Raw genomic sequence first — 17,671 nt, forward strand, 5'->3', positions numbered from 1 at the left:
AATATTGGGTGAATAAATTTCTCCCACTCAGTGGGTGGCTTTTGTATTCTGGGCATTATCTCCTTTGAGATGCAGAAGCTTCTCAGTTTAATATAGTCCCATCTGTTTATCTCTTCTTCCACTTGTTTGGAGAGTGCTGTTTAGGAGGTCAGTTTTCAAAATCTGAGAAATTGTAGTAAAGTGTCTTCCAAGGCAGTTTCAAAACAGCATCAAATATGACATTTTCCTGTGTGTGTGTACCAGTTTGTTGGAGGAAATATTGTGTAATATTGTTTTAATGGTTATTTTCTGGTGCACTAATGAGGTTGAACATTTTCCACATGCTCACTAATGACTTGTTTCTTCCTTGTGAAGAATCCTTGATTATTTTTTATTTAGTGTTTTTTATAACATAGATTTTGTTGTGTTTTTTTTTTTTACTTTTGCATTTTCTGTCTGTTTTGTGGAGTGGGGTCTCCCCAGAAATGTTCAGGAGGCCTGAGGTCTCCTCCTTTGAAAAGTCACATTCCATGAGAGGTCCCAAGAATGTTTTTCTGCTGAGACTCTGAGGTGCTGGGCTCCTCAATGGTGCTCAGGGACTCCCAGAACGGCACACACTGGTGCTTCAGGATCTCTGGGGCTATGCCTGGCAATGCTCAGGGGACCACATGGTATGGAGATTAAATCAGGGTAAGCTGTGTACTTTTGTACTAGTCTCTAGCCCCTTCTGCTTTTGAAATATCATTTCAGTTTGGAAGATTTGTTTTTACATTGCCCAACCTACAAGCATTTAATTTTAAGTTTCTTTGTAGCACTCATAATTTCAGAAGTAGAATTGAGCTCTTCAAAGAGGGAAAGCAAGGAATCAATTCCATTTTTACTGTGTTTTTTGTTTCATTTTACTTAAATTTAAATATATTGGAATTAATATCCACATCTTACTGGGCATAATTTATTTCCAAAAGATAAGTAATCATCTCAAAATATTTATTAAATAATTTCTTCCTTATTAATTTGGACTACTCATTCTCTCATTGAATTTAGGGTTTCTTTTAATAAGCATCCAGAAAATCTTATGACCATTTGTAACAATTTATACTATAACAATAATAATGATTAAAACTTTTTCCAACCTGACTTTCTAAGGGATGAAATTTTATTGTCCCTTTACTAGCTAACAAGCACTTGGCATAGGATGAACAATATAGAGTAGCTGCATAAAACAGGGTAGTTAAAAATATGCCATCACTTTATAAGTAAGCATGCCCTGTGTTACTTTATAACATAGTGTTTTAAATAATTAGATAAAGCCAAACCTTTTGTTCACATTTATATTCAAATCTTTATGATCAGGAATCTTTTATTTCAGAGGAACTTTAAAAGTTTTAAAAGTTTAGAAAATTATATCCTTTAAATTTTTTATTGCTGTCATGTTAAAATATAATTTTGAACACAATAAAATTTATATGACAAATATTTTCCTCATTTATATGTGTTTGGGTTTTTCCCCTTACTTTTTTTTTATAATTTTTATAGTTACTCATAATACTTACTGATTTTTTTGTTGTTACTGCTGTGGTGATTCCAGTTGTTATTAGTGCTAACAGGAGTTGCATTCATTTATTTAGAAAATTTAATTTCTGTTTATTGCTGTGAGATAGAAAAATTATTGTCACAAATTTATCTTGCATTCTGAGAATGATCCTTATCTTACTAATTACGATAGAATTTTATTTTCAGTTGATGTGAAGTTGATAGTTGATAGTGTTTTAGTTGATGTGAAGATCATGTTGAGAATAAACTCATTGCTAAATTCTACTTCACATGTACAATAAGAAGTGGGAATTTGAGAACAAATGAAAGACTTACAAAACCTGCTTTTACCGATTTTATGGAAATCTGCATCTATATCAGAGAGTTTATCATAATGGACTCAAGTAATGGTGCATATACCATCTGTGAGGCAACATCAGGGAGGATGTCTGAGTGTTCCAGCACATTCGAGAGCCTTTATTCTACACACATCTTTTTGCTGCACAAGCCTTTGTTCCTCTGGTCTTTTCTATACTCTACCCCGCTGCACCCAGGCTTTGGGAAGACATCTGAGAACCTCCCAATAGCCAGGGCTTCACCAGGAAATACCCTATTCGTGTCAGATCAACAATAGGCCATCTTAGGCTCAACTTCCTCTCATAGGACAATTTTCAAAAGACCTTAATGTTAGCTACTTTTTCCCATCACATAGGACTTTGGAGCAGGAGGAGAGAGAGAGAATATGGGTGACTAAAGAATATGAGTGAGTAGAGCTACAAAAGTTGTGGAAATAATGACCAAGAAAGAGACCAAGTTACATAGCATCAGGTGGAGCCAGTAGAGAGTATAGAGTATAGCTACCACCTAAAATAGGACATGTTTTAATTCTATGCATAATGCCCAGTTTGTCATTTAGGAGCTGTCTAAAATAATATTTTGCATATTTTATATTCCTTTTTCTAAAAAATAATTTTGGGGGGCTGTGCTCAAGGCTTACTCCTCGCCCTGTACCCAGGAGCACTGGGAGAACATAGGAGGTGCTTGAGATCACATGAAGGTTGGTAAGTGCAAGGCAAGCACTGTACCCCTCTGTTAACACTCTGGATAAAGATTTTGTTAATTTTTACTGAAAACACAAAGGCTTTTATGGCCTTTAAAGTTAAGGTGAATATCTTACTGGGACAACAATTGTGGAGGAAGTGATAAGAATTAAGTTTCTTTTTTATTGATAATTTTATTTTTTTCACATACATATATGCACACATACACAAAATTACACATGTATATATCATCAAACTTGAATGTACACAAATACACACATGGCCAGATACTTATCCTGCCTCTTCTTTGATATGGACACTTTCATATAAAAATATTGGAGTCACAACTGAATATTTCTTCCCATGTGACACTTACTTGGTACAAATTCAAACAACAGACAAATAAAAGCAATGTAAAATCTCATGGTGATAAAGATTATGAAGAAAACTAATGTAGACTAAAGAGGGGTGTATGCCCAAGGAAGTGGGATGCTGTTGAGAAGGAATAGAGAAAAGTCTCTCAAGAGAGAGCATTTCAACAGGAGTAATGACATATTCAATCACAAATTTTCTTGCTACAATGCAAAGATTTCTTTCTCCTGTTGAAATGCTCTCTCTTGAGAGAGTTTTCTCTATTCTTTTTTTCTTTGAATTTTAATCTACTTCCTGGGGTGTTTATTTAAGACAATCATACCATTTTGTGTGTTTGGATGCATTCTGATTCTTCTATTTGATGGTATTGTTAAGTGATGACTAGGAAATACTATAATAGGTACCAAAAAAGTTCGAAAAACTCTCAGATAATGCCATTGATTCCTTGGCATCATCAACTTTTGTTCTTTGAAACTGCACAATTATTAAGTTTACATTCAACGTACTTTATTTGTTCATTGTGTAAAGATTTCTCTTCTTTTGTGTGCTTGAATTGCAGTTTTGAAAATTATTTCAAGGGTTTGTTTAGAAACTCTGGACTAGGAGACTTCCCTGAGTCTTCACATCTACCTTGCAAGGTTGACTTGTTATTTTTGTAGATATAATACCTAGAATACTTAGAGATACTCAGTCTGATCTTGTGGTAAAGACAAGACATTGTTATACATTATATGTATTTCAGAGTTCAATACTTAGCGTTATGGGGACGGAGAAAAATAAGAGAATGCATTCTAGTTCTGTTGTTAAGAGTAAAGCTACACTTTCAGATACCCAATGACAATAAGTAATTAGAGTAAAGTGATCATTTTTAGAGCAAAGTCTACCTGAATAAAAACTTCAGAGTGCCAAATGATGACTTTTCTATGCAACTGGTGCATTATTTTTCTATTTCATGTTGAGATATCAGTAAATGAATTGCATTTTTTGTAACATTTTTGTAACACTTGACTGGCTAGCTGCATGCTTTCTCTATGGAACTATTTTTTTTTACCAATACTTATTTTAAAAGTAATTCTAAATATATCAGTTTGAAAATGAAAAATTATAAGAAAAAATGTGAGAGTATCTTATTTCCCAAATTAAATAAGTTCTGGCATGATTTTAAAATTGTTACTTGTGGTTTTCAGTCCTCCCCCCACCTCAATTTTAAAAACTACATCAAAGGGGAGAAGGATATATCAGGCTGTGTATGGTAAAACCTTTTGTTTGTTTGTTTGTTTGTTTGTTTTTGGGTTGGTGATCCACACCCAGAAGTGCTCAGGTGTTACTCATGACTCTGCACTCAGAAATTGTTCCAGGCAGGCTTGGGGGATCATATGGGATGCTGGGAATTGAACCCTGGTCAGTTGCATGCACAAAAATGACCTACCTGCTGGGCTATCACTCTGGCCTTAGAATTTTATTCCACTTCTGTATTATTGACTTCTCTGTGTAGAATTTGTTTGTGATAAAATACAATGGACTAAATAATAAATTGAATAAAATGCAATGGAAAAATACAATATAAAGAACACTTTTAACTTTGTAAATTAGTATTCTCTTTTTTAGCACATAGAATAAAATCTTTTTTGCTTCATAGTAAATTTGTCATTTGAAATTTATTTGCCCTGATATGAAATAGGTGAGATTTTTGGATATGCTTATTATATACATAATAACCATCACTTTTAATAAGTAGCATGGCAATGGTAATTCTCACCCTGGAACTTATTATTGAGTCCATATTTGTTCATATTTGTTTAATGAGGGGTGTTTACACACAGTTGTGCTCAAGGCTTATACCTGGCTCTGTGCTCAGGGATCACACATTGAGGTGCTCAGGGATACAAACTATGGTACCAGGGGGTCAAACTGGGCTCTGCCACATGCAAGACAAATTCCTTAACCCTGGACTCTCCAGCCTGAGTTCAAACTTAAACACTGACACAAAATTGCCTTGGGAATCTCAGAATGATTTTGGCATGTCTTTGCTCATTTTGTATCTATGAATGTGAAGACTAGTAACACCTACCTCCCTGGGTCTTAAGGGTATCAAAAGACCACTCTGAGTCTGGATGATTTGCTAAGACACGCACAATTCAGAAAAACTGTGTAACTCACAGTCATTTTTTATTATATTAAATGGATTTAGAGGAAAATCAGTAAATGAAACTGATGCACAAGGCAGAATCTAGACACTGACTTCCAGGTATTTGTTCCTAAAACAGGTGATGTGTGTAATATTGCAACAAGAGCATATGACAGCAATGAAGTGGGTGACTGGGAGACTCAGCTCAGTGGTGGTTTCTAGAGTTCAACATGTGCACATGGTTGACCTCAGTTTCTCAGACTTTAGCCTCTCAACCCTCAAACAAAAACCTTTGTGTTCAGCACAAAGGTCAAAATGGTATAGCTTTGGCCTAGTCCTCAGACATACATAAACTTTCTCAAGCCAACTAGTCCAAGAATTCAGCAGTCACTTTCCAAGACTGGGCCAGAGGTCATTTCCCAACACAGGCCTTTCTATGAAAGGTGTAGGTGTGGAATAACTGGAGCCTGGTTAGTTTTAACCCTCACCTGCACAGAGGTGCAATAATATCTGTTGACTCATGTAATTTGAAATAGTGGCTGATGTATGTAGCCCAGTAAAAAAGGGTTGCTTCTGTGAGCAGAATGAATATGGTAGTTTGAAAAGGAAGAAGGAAGGAAGGAAGAAGGAAGGAGGAAGGAAGGAAGGAAGAAGGAAGGGAGGAAGGAAGGAAGGAAGGAAGGAAGGAAGGAAGGAAGGAAGGAAGGAAGGAAGGAAGGAAGGAAGGAGGAAGGAAGGAGAAAGGAAGGAAGGAAGAAGGAAGGAAGGAGGAAGGAAGGAATGAAGGAAGGAAGGAAGGAAGGAAGGAGGAAGGAAGGAAGGAAGGAGGAAGGAAGGAGGAAGGAAGGAAGAAGGAAGGAAGGAAGGAGGAAGGAAGAAGGAAGGAAGGAAGGAAGGAAGGAGGAAGGAAGGAAGGAAGGAAGGAAGGAAGGAAGGAAGGAAGGAAGGAAGGAAGGAAGGAAGGAAGGAAGGAAGGAAGGAAGGAAGGAAGGAAGGAAGGAAGGAAGGAAGGAAGGAAGGAAGGAAGGAAGGATTCAAGATCAGAGTCTCTTCCAAACCTGAAGAGGAGTGGGACAGGTTATCTCTGGGAAATTCTGCAGAGAGGGAGATGACCATGGCCATCTGCGAGATCATCATGCTTGCATTGACTAATTTGTCCTTATATCAGCCAAACCTGAGTGACAGTGACATGATAAATCTGCTGTGAAAAAATTGTAAAACCGTTTTAATCATGCTTAATTCTACAGTATACATTTTATCTGGAATATTTGAATAAAATAAGTTCATGGTGAAGCACCAATTCCTAATATTTTTTGATCTTGTCCTTTCAGAGCTCTGAGATTCATAAGGCAGTAATCAGGAGGCAAATGCTATTGGAAGAACCCAACAAGAAAGCAGGTACAGAAGTGATTCTCAGCAACTTATATCATATCTATTTGGACTGATGATTGAATTAAATGTATAGATTCTAGTGTTTTAAAATAACTTACAGAAATATCTGTTTGATTTTTCTATAATATGTGATTGCATGATATAGAAGGTTGATTATATTATAAAAATTAATTTATTGGGGGACTGAAGATATAGCATAGCAGGAAATATGTTTGATTTGCATGCAGACAACCCATGTTCTATATCTGGCAACACATATGATCTTTTTAACTCCTCCAAGAGTAATTCCTGAGCAGAGAATAATTCCTGAACACAGCCAGGTGTTATCTCAAAACAAAAAATACATTAATTTATATACCTAACTTATATCTTCCAAGAACAAGTCAATTTTGTGGATTTCAAAAGCCAGATCCAAACAGAAGGGTTAAATAGTTAGCTAATTCTTAATACTTTTTGACAAAAAGAAAGATATTTATTTGATATAAAGAACAAAATGTGTTATTGTTTTTAAAAATCAACCTCTGTTCATTAATGTCCTTTTGCATGATAGAAAGAGAGAGAGGGACCAAGTGCGGAGGAGGAAAGAGAGAGTGAAAGTAAGAGAGAGAGAGAGAGAGGGAGAGAGAGAGAGAGGGAGAGAGAGAGAGGGAGAGGGAGAGGGAGAGAGAGAGATTGGTGTCTTTACAGCAATGGTGCACTATCCCCCAATCCTCATGGTGCTTAGAAACAATATTTTTAAAAAAGAAACCAAATTTCAACAGAGGATTAAATTTTGTAAAGAGAGATCAGAGAGTTCTTTTAGAGGAATCATGGAGGTGACAAGGGAGTACTCTGGTGGATTGGCTGAACTAAGCTCATGTCCTTGGGATGACATTTAACCAACAGCATGAATCTGAGAGGAAGACTCCCAACATGCTGAACAGGAATGGATAAAGAACAGAAACTGTGGGGCTAAAGAGATAGTCCAGCAGGCAGGGCACTTTCATTGCCTCCAACTTGATCCCTGGCACCACTTATGATCCCTCATCCCCCTCAAGGAATGACCCCTGAACACAAAGCCAAGGGTAAGCCCTGACTGAGTACAACTGAGTGTGGTCCAAAAATCAAAATAAATAGATAAACAAAAAATAAATTAATTCAAAGAGGATATTGTGACTCAGAAAGACAACAACGTCAAGAGGGACAGATGCCAAAGTAGAGTTGAAAACATATATGGCAACTGCCCCAGAATTAGAGGATTTTAATGACAGCTTTAAGCAACTATTGGACTACTTTCTGCCCTCTCTGAACTGTCATTTGTTCTTCTCTCTCGTCTCATGAATGTTTTGGGGGTGGGGTTTTGGGCCACACCCAATGGTGCTCAGGGGTTACTCCTGGCTCCATGCTCAGAAATCACAGGATTGGGGGCTATATGGAATGTCGGGGATTGAATTCGGTTATATCCCATGTTGGCTGTGTGCAAGGTATATGCCCTACCTCTATGCTATCGCTCTGTGCTATCGCTGGTATGCTTTTAAATGCGCATTCACCCTCACCCTCCTTGTATCTTGCTGAAGTTACTCAATTGTCTGAGTGTTCAAGGTAGTGGTCTGTGTAGCCAGTACTCAAATACTAACTCCTCCCATTGGTTTGCTCTATATAATAAAAATTGAGGCCAAGAAAATTTGAAAATGACAGTAACATTGTCAGGAGCTTGAAAGGCATAGTAAGAAATTCTAAAACATTCTGTAGTAAATAGTGAGCTTATGTAACTGTAATTTGGTATTTCCCAAAGGTGTATCCTGGTCTGCATAAAAAAATAATCTCCAATTTTTTTTTGGGGGGGAGATAGGCATTTAAGAGGTTCCTATTACTTATCCTGTTGATTACTTTTAGGTAACTATCTATTTAATAAAGACCAAAACAAATGAAAGTCTATACAAATTAAATAATTTTTGATTATCCTCCAGAATCTAGATAATTCAAGTTAGAAAAAATATCTATTATTTGGCTTTTTCTGACAAAAGATATTCTTCTATCTATATTATATGGTTAATGTCTTCAGATCTTGACTATGTTTGTGGAAATGTAGCCTTACGTACCAATAAGGAACACTAGAGCAAATTTACACTGATAGTCCATTTTAATATCAGTACTAATTTTATTTGTTCTATTAAATCACGGGCAGAGGAAAACAGCAACAAGAATATACTATTTGCAACTCAAGTGCTCTAAATCAGACTCTCCACAGAAAATATCTGTTCTCCTTCATTTGTAAAATTCTCAAACTAAATACATGAAAGTGAAGAAACTGACTAGAAAACTCCTTGTATCTTAAGAATGATTTAACCAGGGGCTGGAGAGATAGCACAGCGGTAAGGCATTTGCCTTAGATGTAGAAGGATAGTGGGTTTGAATCCCAGCATCCCATATGGTCCCCTGAACCTACCAGGAACTATTTCTGAGAGCCAGGAGTAACCCCTGAGCGCTGCTGGATGTAACCCAAAAAACAAACAAACAAACAAACAAAAAAACAAAAAATAAATAAAGAATGATTTAACCGGATGCATAATGGCATTAGAAATGAAGAAAAATAGAAAAATAGAAGAACTGGTCTTTAGGAGAAAGCTTTCACTGTAGTGAGGGCAAAGGGGGAATAAGGTAGGGAAAGAAACACGGGAGGCAGCTGGTGGAAGGTAGTGGGTACTGGTAAAAGGAATGGTATTAGAACAATTCATGCCTGATAATTATAAACATCTTTGTAAGTTTATCATTCATGGGGATTCAATTTTTAATGGAAAAATAATCAAAGAAATGATTTAATCTTGGCAGGACAAGTGGGTAGGTACAATGGGTAGGCTCCTGCTTTGCATGTGGCTGACCTGGGTTCGATCCCTGGCATCCCATATGGTCCACTAAGTATAGTCAGGAGTGATTCCTGATCACACAATTAGTAGTAATCCCTGAGCACAGCCGGTGTAGCCCCTAAATATATCAACAATGGTTTAATCTTTGGGCTAGAGAAATAACACAAGGATGTGTGATGTGATGCATGTGAGGTCTTGGTTAGATCTGGGCACTGCTATCCTCCCTTGAGTACTGAATAGCCCCATATACTGTCAGCTGTGCACCCTCTTCTCCTAAAAAAAAAGAATCATTTAATATTATATAAAACATGGACATGTTGATTTTTCAACAATACAAGTTACAAGACTTTCAAAAGTTAATCTAATTCCAGAAGGGAGTCTTTCTATCGCAGATAGATCAATTCAGCAACTTTCAATTTTTCTAATTATTATTAAAAATAAAAAGTTGTGGGGTTGGAGCTGTGGTGCAGCAGTAGGCATTTGCCTTGCACGTGGCTGACCTAGGACAGACTGTGGTTCGATTCCCCCAAGCATCCCATAGGGTCCCCCAAGTCTACCAAGCCAGGAGCGATTTCTGAGAGCTTAGTCAGGAGTAACTCCTGAGAGTCACCAGGTATGGCCCAAAAAACAATAAACAAACAAACAAACAAACAAATAGATAATAAAAAGTTGTGACATTTTTCTTAAATTTTATAACTTAGAAACAAAAATGTCTCATATTTTCATCCCTAGAAATATGAGAAGCAGCTGTCCCTGAATTAATTTGCCATTTGCTTTCTCCTAGAGCAGTCTCTCAAATTTGGAATCTAATTAGTTTAATTGAACATGGGTAAGTGAAAAAAAAAGGAAAAGAATTGACATGTAAACATAGAAATAAGAAGAAAAGCATAAATTGCAATATTAAAGTCATATTAAAAAATTACCTACATAAAATGACTTGGTGTTTGGAGTACAGATTATTTGGTATTGAGCTTTCCCTGCTTCCTCTTTTAAGAGTCATTTTTTCAACCAATGATGATTTTCTCAAATGAGTGATGATTTTCAGATCTCTATAAATTGTGATTTTTGGGGATTATATTTTGCTGATATAAAATGCTTTTAAAGTTTTGAAATCTAAGATTCCATCATTTGTACACTCTTTCCCTCTGGATGAACATTCTACCTGCTCTCATCTTAGTTATACACCTTTAAAATAGAATTTAAAAATCCGACTTAGCAATATTTCTTGATTCTATATAGTGGAGAAAAAGGCTCAAAGGCAGATTCACCAATTCTCTATTTTGCCTATTATATTTATTTTCTCATCGATATTTTGTTTTTGTTTCCCAAATGCAGAGTACAATGACACATTATGAGTTGCAACACTTGCCTTTTGCTAAGCGTGGTAGTTATTCTGCTCATATCTGGCTGGGCCCCGCAATGCTAGTGCCAGGATATGGAGAACCTAGGTTGCCTTAATGGCTGTTTTTCTTTTCTTTACTTTTTTTTTTTTTTTTTATCAATTCTAACTTTGACAACAGAAGCTGCAGTGCCTTCCTGTGAATTTCATTTATGATGGTGCGCCCACTTCCGGTTGGGATTTGTTATCTGATCCTTCCTGTTGGGATTCATGTTATCTGATCCAGCTTATCCAGTTTCCTGCACATTGTGGATCTGCTACCTTCCTGTCTCCTTTTTCAACATCTCCTACCCTATTGGCTGTCTCTCCAATTTTCCATCTCTTCTCTTTCCCCACATTTTTGCTGTACAAATCTCTGTAAAACTAGTGTAGTATAATTATATAAATTCCTCTCTGGAGCAGCAGAATTCTGGAGAGAATTCTCTTATTCATTTTGGAGTTTCTGGAGTTTGTTTTCAGGCTTTTTTTTTTTTTTTTTTGGTAGTAAATGGCTCTAATATCAGTACCGTCAGAGCCCAGCTATTTAACACCAGGACTTTTTCCCTCTCATTCTTTGCTTAATTTTCAAAAAGCTCAATAGAGAGTTGACCATGATCAAAGTTTGCCATTTGTTTTTACTCAGTGTCTGAGTCCCTAGTGGAGTGAATGGAGACTTCAGATTAGTTGAGTCAGCCCTATTGGCTTTTGGAGTCTACACCCTGGCTCTGCAGCCAGTGGTCTACATGCTCTGGTTCCCAGGACAGCAGTGTGCAGCCTTAATGGTGACATCATCTTACTTTAGGGGATCTTTCCCTGAGGAATGACTGGGACACACATATAATGTTGAGAACTTTAGCCCATGACATGAAATGATATTTAAACATGTTATCAGCACATGATATCAGAAATGAGAACCAAAAATGGAAGAAATTCTTCCCCAAAGATAATGACTAAAAACAGATTCTCAGTATGAAGAACACAATGAATGAAAAGCCAATAGAGAAACTAAAGTGAGTGGCACCAGGGAAATGATAAGTGAATTTTCAGGTAAAATGACAGAAATGACTCAGTGAAAGAGTACATATAGGATTTAGGACAACTTTTCAAAATTAAAGTTAAGGAAGTTCAATAAATATAAAATTCATTTTAAAGAGAAAACAAAATCATGAGTATCTCAAAAGATGTGTTATCATCACAAGGAATTCACACATTCTATGAAATGATTCCTTTGATGTCTCTATTAGAAATGTCTTTCAAGTACAGTCTAGACTTGTTATAATCTTGTTCCAGCATATGCTGCCATAATAGAATCAGCACATATGACAGAACACAAGGATGGGGAAAAAACAAACACTAATGAAGCTTACCATTTTCAGTTTCCCTTTTCAATGCATTCGAACCAAGAATCAACTTCCAGCCAAATGAAAATGTTCTCTTGGTGTACCTACTCATTGTGAAAGGCTTGAGATAGGCTGCTAGGAGTCATGATTCCCAAAGTTGGCCCAAGTTGAGACTGACACTTGTTTGATCAATATCCAACAAGTCACACGACTGGCAATCAATATTCCCAAAGTCAGCCCAAGTGGTCCTTCAGGAAATCCGGTCACGGTGGGATACTTGACATTGTGACAAAGATAGGAGGAAGTTTTATGGCAAAATCCTCTGAATCCTTGCATTCACAGGGGTGTCTTGTGCCAGGGTATGACGAAGTCTCACTCTTATCACTTCTGTACAGCAGAGAGCTATGTTCTTTGAGTTTATTTTGGAACGAATGGCTACAGAATGATCTCTAACAAGGAACCAAAGGTGTATTCTTATTCCCTGAATGCTGCTCTCTCCTCTTCTCTCTCTCTCTCTCTCTCTCTCTCTCTCTCTCTCTCTCTCTCTCTCTCTCTCTCTCTCTCTCTCTCTCTCTCTCTCTCTCTCTCTCCTGTGTTCCGTCCTCTTCAAGATTTTTAGTTTTAGCTTTAAATGCTCATTGTGGTTTGAAAGTATTTCTTGCAAGGGACTGTGATCTATAAAAGAATCCTCTATGAGTTGAGGGACAAAGAAAGGAAATGTTACCCTTCCATAAATTGCATAAATTGGCCAAAATATTGGATCTGGAGAAATGGAGATGATTAATTTAATTCTGTTTTCAAAACTGTTGTGTGCTTGTGGAAGCCTCTCATCCCAGTGCTCTTTCTGCCTGGGAAAGGTGAGAACACCCAGCACTGATTCAAGATTGAACACCACTTTTTGCTCTTGCCAATTAACTGTAAACTTCATTTTATTCATGTGTGTGTGTGTGTGTGTGTGTGTGTGAGAAAGATATATATATATATATATATATATATATATAGAGAGAGAGAGAGAGAGAGAGAGAGAGAGACAGAGACAGAGACAGAGACAGAGACAGAGAGACAGACAGAAAGCAAGTCTCACTCAGTTTAATATGGCAGCCAAACCATACTGGTGGTTTGGAGAATTCAATTGTTTTCTAACACAATTTGTTTTCTTGATAGAAATGTTCCCCTTGGGCACTCATCAGTGAAAATTTTCCTCTGCTCAGGAGCTTTAGGAGACCCCAGAAGGCCTATGACTTTAAATACATGTCCGATTTTTTTTTATTTTTAGGCAAAAATATCAAATTGACCAATGTATGCAAGTTTTTCTCAAAGGAAAACTTTTCCTGAAACTTTTTTTAAAACAAAAATTTGTTAATTATTTTTGAACTATAATCAAATAAATTTCTAAGTTGAGAATGGGTAAATCTTCTAATATAATTGTCTCTCCCTTCAATCCTATGAAGGTAGGGGAGCAGGAAAGCTGAGACTAATTCCCATCTGCCCAGATTCCAGGTTCTCTCTCTCATTGGGGGTCTAGAGTTGCCCATTGGTTCTTCCAAGCTCTGGACTCTTGCTCTTCATTTCGCAAATTTCAGGTACTTAGAGGTTTTGAGAAGACTTGTCTTAGTATAATACATGGATAACTCCTGGAATAATAGCACCATGTTACTGGCTCAACAAGTTTGAAGCCACTGATGTGGAATGGCAGGTTTAATGGCCTACCTACTGAAGGTAGGGTCCACTACCATCCTAACTAGAGCCTTGCTAAGATGTTCCTGAGAAGAACAGGAATGAACAAGCCACCCAATGCTTCATAATTGGGCAATTTAAAAACCTGGGTTAGTCCAGTTGAAATTTTGTTCTCTCCAGTAGATATTTAATATGACCTGAACAGGTCATGAAACATCTTTAACCAGGCCTGGTGTAAACCCATCCATTTCCTCCCAGATCCTTTTTTTTCTGAGAAGCCATCTAGCTAATGTCACCTCTTATCAAGGCCTCTGTCTATTTTTTGATGAGCTTATTTGGCAATAAGTTTGTCTTCTATTGACATTTTAAAATATCATGGCCCTATGCCCATCTAATTTTTATGCCCCTTTATCCTAGCTCTATCATTATATTTCAATATAATTATGCTTTATTTAATAATGTTTTGATTGTATCTTAATTTGCAACTTCTCTTTTAGGAACATATATGTATCTGTGTGTATAAAGTGTTGTATTTAATATGATGTTTCTCATGTAATTGGGTTACAAAGCAGCATTTGTCTTCCATTTAGTCCATCAGTTTTTGTTTTATTTCTCTGCTTTCAGATTTGTGACAATTTTCTACTTATTTATTTTACCATTGTTGTTAATTTATTATTAGTACTTGACTTTTTAACTTTGTTATCCTGTAAATTGCCACAACATTTTAATTAATCACAGTTTAACTTAAATTTTTAATAGTTGTTGCCTTTACTTTCGTTGTATGATATATTTTACAATAGCAATCATTCTTCTCTTCTATGCTTCATGATGCTGATAATATTTATTATTTTTTCAGATACTAAAAAATAATAACATAGTGCTACTAGCTTTACTCTAAACCAGTAATTGGCAAATTGTACTCTGTAGCAAAACACTGAATACCAAGTCATATGTTTAAATCACAAAAGTTCAGTCGACCTCTTTGTTCATGCATTATCAATGGCTTCTTTCCTATCACAATAACAAAATTGAGTTTTATGATACAGACTAGAAGCCTAAAATATTTAAAATTTGCCCTTAACAGAAAAAGTGTGTCATCCATTTCTTTAAGTAATTATATTTTTATTATAGACATTGAAAGCAAAAGAAGATGAAATTAACATTGACTTTCTTTATCCCATTTATAAAACCTTCTTTTGTTTTGTATATTCAAGTAATTTTGTCATGTCATGCTTGAAAAAGTTCCTTCAATATTTCTTACAGTGCAGGTTGGCCGATAATGAATTTGTCAGTTTTTATTTGTCTGGATAAAAGCATTATTTTTCCTTTAAATTATTAAGTTCTTTTTACTTTTGTATAGAATATGTGTTTGACTGTTCTTTTTCAGAAACTTGAAGGTATTTCTTATATATTTAAAACATAAAATCCAAAATATTTTGTTACTTTTGTTATTGCATACGTAATGTTTTTGTTTGTTTGCTTGGTTGATTTTTTTGCTCAAAAATCCTTATAAACTTTCTCCTTATTTTGGTTTTCTGTAGTTTTTTTTCCTTTTGTGGGGTTTCCTTACTTATTGGTGTATGTGTGTGTGTGTGTGTGTGTGTGTGTGTGTGTGTGTATGTGTGTGTGTGTTATCCTCAAATTTTTTTGTTTCTTTATTTTTTCCTCGTCACCAAATCTTTAAAACCTTACTTTATCTGCTTCCAAGGTTCACATAATATCTGTATATTTCATACTGAATCATAGATTTTGAAGGCACATTTCCAATTTTTTTGTTTCTGTTAGTTTAAATTTAGATAATTTCTGTTAGCCTATCTTCAAGTTCACTGATTATTTCTTTGATGGTATCACATCTGCTGATGAATCTGTCAAACACACTCTTTATTTCTCTAATTGTGTTTTACATTTCTAGTGCTTCCGTTTGATTCTTCCTGACTTTTTTTTTAGCTCTGCTGAGTTTCCCTATATGTCTCTGTGGTCATACAAGAGAAGTCTTTTCCATTAATCATTTGCTAATAGAGCAAATCCTCTTTCTGCCAACTGTCACATGTGCAAACTTGTGACATATTCTTGAATATTTCTCTTATTTGCCTTTTGACTTTTACTTTTTATTAGAAGGATAGGTATCTCCTATATGGTGTTCAGAAGGTCTGGATACTATCTGAGAGATTCTTTCCAAGAATTCTCAGTCATCCTGGCCTACAGTTCAATGCTAGATTTAAGGACAGGGTGCTTCTTAGCCCCTTATTGCAGGGATTACCCTGGTTTCCCTGCCAGTGCTCTGGGAACATGTGGTGCCATGGATCAATTTAAGATCGACTACATATAAGTCTCACACCACCCCTGTACTTTCTCTGTTGCTGCTTTTATTCTTCATTGTTGTTTTTCTTCTCTCTTAACTCTGCCTGTTCTTTTGCCATTATCATTACAGCTGTCTTTGCTTTTTTAGGGGGGTATGGTAAGTAAGGTGATAGAATATGAGATAAATGATATTTAGGACTGAATGTAGGATTGTTGTTTTTTTTTTCTTGTAACCTTTAACTTACATGTTGGGAGATCTAACTTCATCAGTAATTGAGCTATATTTTGGTTTTGTTGCTATGGCTACTTTCAGTGTATTCGCTTTCGGTTATTTTCGTGTGAATGAAGATTGCTAATTTTATGAACATAGAGTGAAGATAAAATGACTTTGGGACTTTGTCCTCAAGTTCTGACCTCCAAGGTCTTTTTCTTTTGGGGTAGGGGAAGTTTGGCCATCAGAATCCTCCACTGAGAGGCCTTGTCAGTTGTTCCTTAATGTTTGCTTGCCTTGTGGTTGGGACAGATGTGCTCCTGGATCTTTGGCAAGGTCTTTGTTCTAAAGTCCTGGGGATGGAGCCTTCCCAGTGATATTGTCCCTCTCTTGGCAATAAATGTTGAGACCATCTGAAAGGTCTGATCCCAGGATGCTCCTACTACTCTTGTGAATTGTTTCCCTAATTGCCAATATAATATCAGGACTTTTCTATTTTATTCTATAGAAAGAAGGGCCCCCACTGAGCCATGCTTTTTATGTAATGATTTCTCCTTCCTCAGTAGGTTCTTTTTCCAATGTCCCATCCTGCCTTCAGTCTTTCTCATAACTACCTGATGAGTTATAACTACCATGAAGAAAGGATGTATTATTGGGTGGAAACTTCTCTTGAATTTGAGTCTCTTAGTAGCTCTAGGCTCATTCTGAGACACCACTGAACTTGAGTGAGTCATGGAATTTTTCAGCTGAATTCTTTTGAAACAGATTGTTTGGGGCCTGACATGGCTTCCTCCCACAGATAAAAGTTTCATTCCATGGAGGCATCTGTCTTTCTTTAGATTTCAGGCTGGTTGATTGCTTTGAGACCTCAGCTCTCTGATTAGTCAAGGAAAAGTTATTATTTTATATACTATTCAGCTTTTTCCTGATGTTATACTTGGGGTAATATTCTTCACCCATTGAAATGTCTATGCTTTTAGTATATTTTCAGTTTGTAATTTATTACTTCATTTTTAGTGGTATCTTTTGCCCACAGAATATTTTTTATTTTAATGTAGTCAAATCTATTAATTTTTTCTCTTACATGAATCATGCTTTTGAAGTCAAACTGAGAAATATTTCCCTATCCATAACACCATTGCTCATCAATATGCTGTTTTTTCCTTTAAAGGGAAAAAAATAAGGCCACTGGGGAGAACAATTTTGTTTCTGTCCCTTACTTTTAATTGCATACCTTGTTTGCTATCAACACACTTCCTCTCTTTAGATCATATCTTCCAGATTGTGCCCTGATTACAAATTACTTCCCTTCACCCTTTAAGCCCTTTGCTCTTGAATCTCTTTTGAATTCTTAGCTATCATCCTTCATCATTTAACTATGTTGTAGTATCCCATCCTGAAGGGATATCAGAGGCTGGGGGAAATAACACATGCTTTAAGGCACTTGCTTTGTATGTGACAACTCAGGTTAAAA

General features: G+C 36.2%; 1 protein-coding gene across 1 annotated transcript in view; it reads left to right on the plus strand.

Moving 5' to 3' along the window:
- INPP4B (inositol polyphosphate-4-phosphatase type II B) overlaps window positions 1–17,671 on the plus strand; it is a 620,782-nt gene that overhangs the window by 198,826 nt on the left and 404,285 nt on the right. Inside the window, exon 2 of the mRNA XM_049770019.1 lies at window positions 6,384–6,450. The gene's annotated coding sequence lies outside the window, so the exon portion shown is untranslated. The remainder of the gene's footprint in view (window positions 1–6,383; window positions 6,451–17,671) is intronic.

This window comes from Suncus etruscus, chromosome 3 (assembly GCF_024139225.1).
Source record: "Suncus etruscus isolate mSunEtr1 chromosome 3, mSunEtr1.pri.cur, whole genome shotgun sequence".
NCBI lineage: Eukaryota > Metazoa > Chordata > Mammalia > Eulipotyphla > Soricidae > Suncus > Suncus etruscus.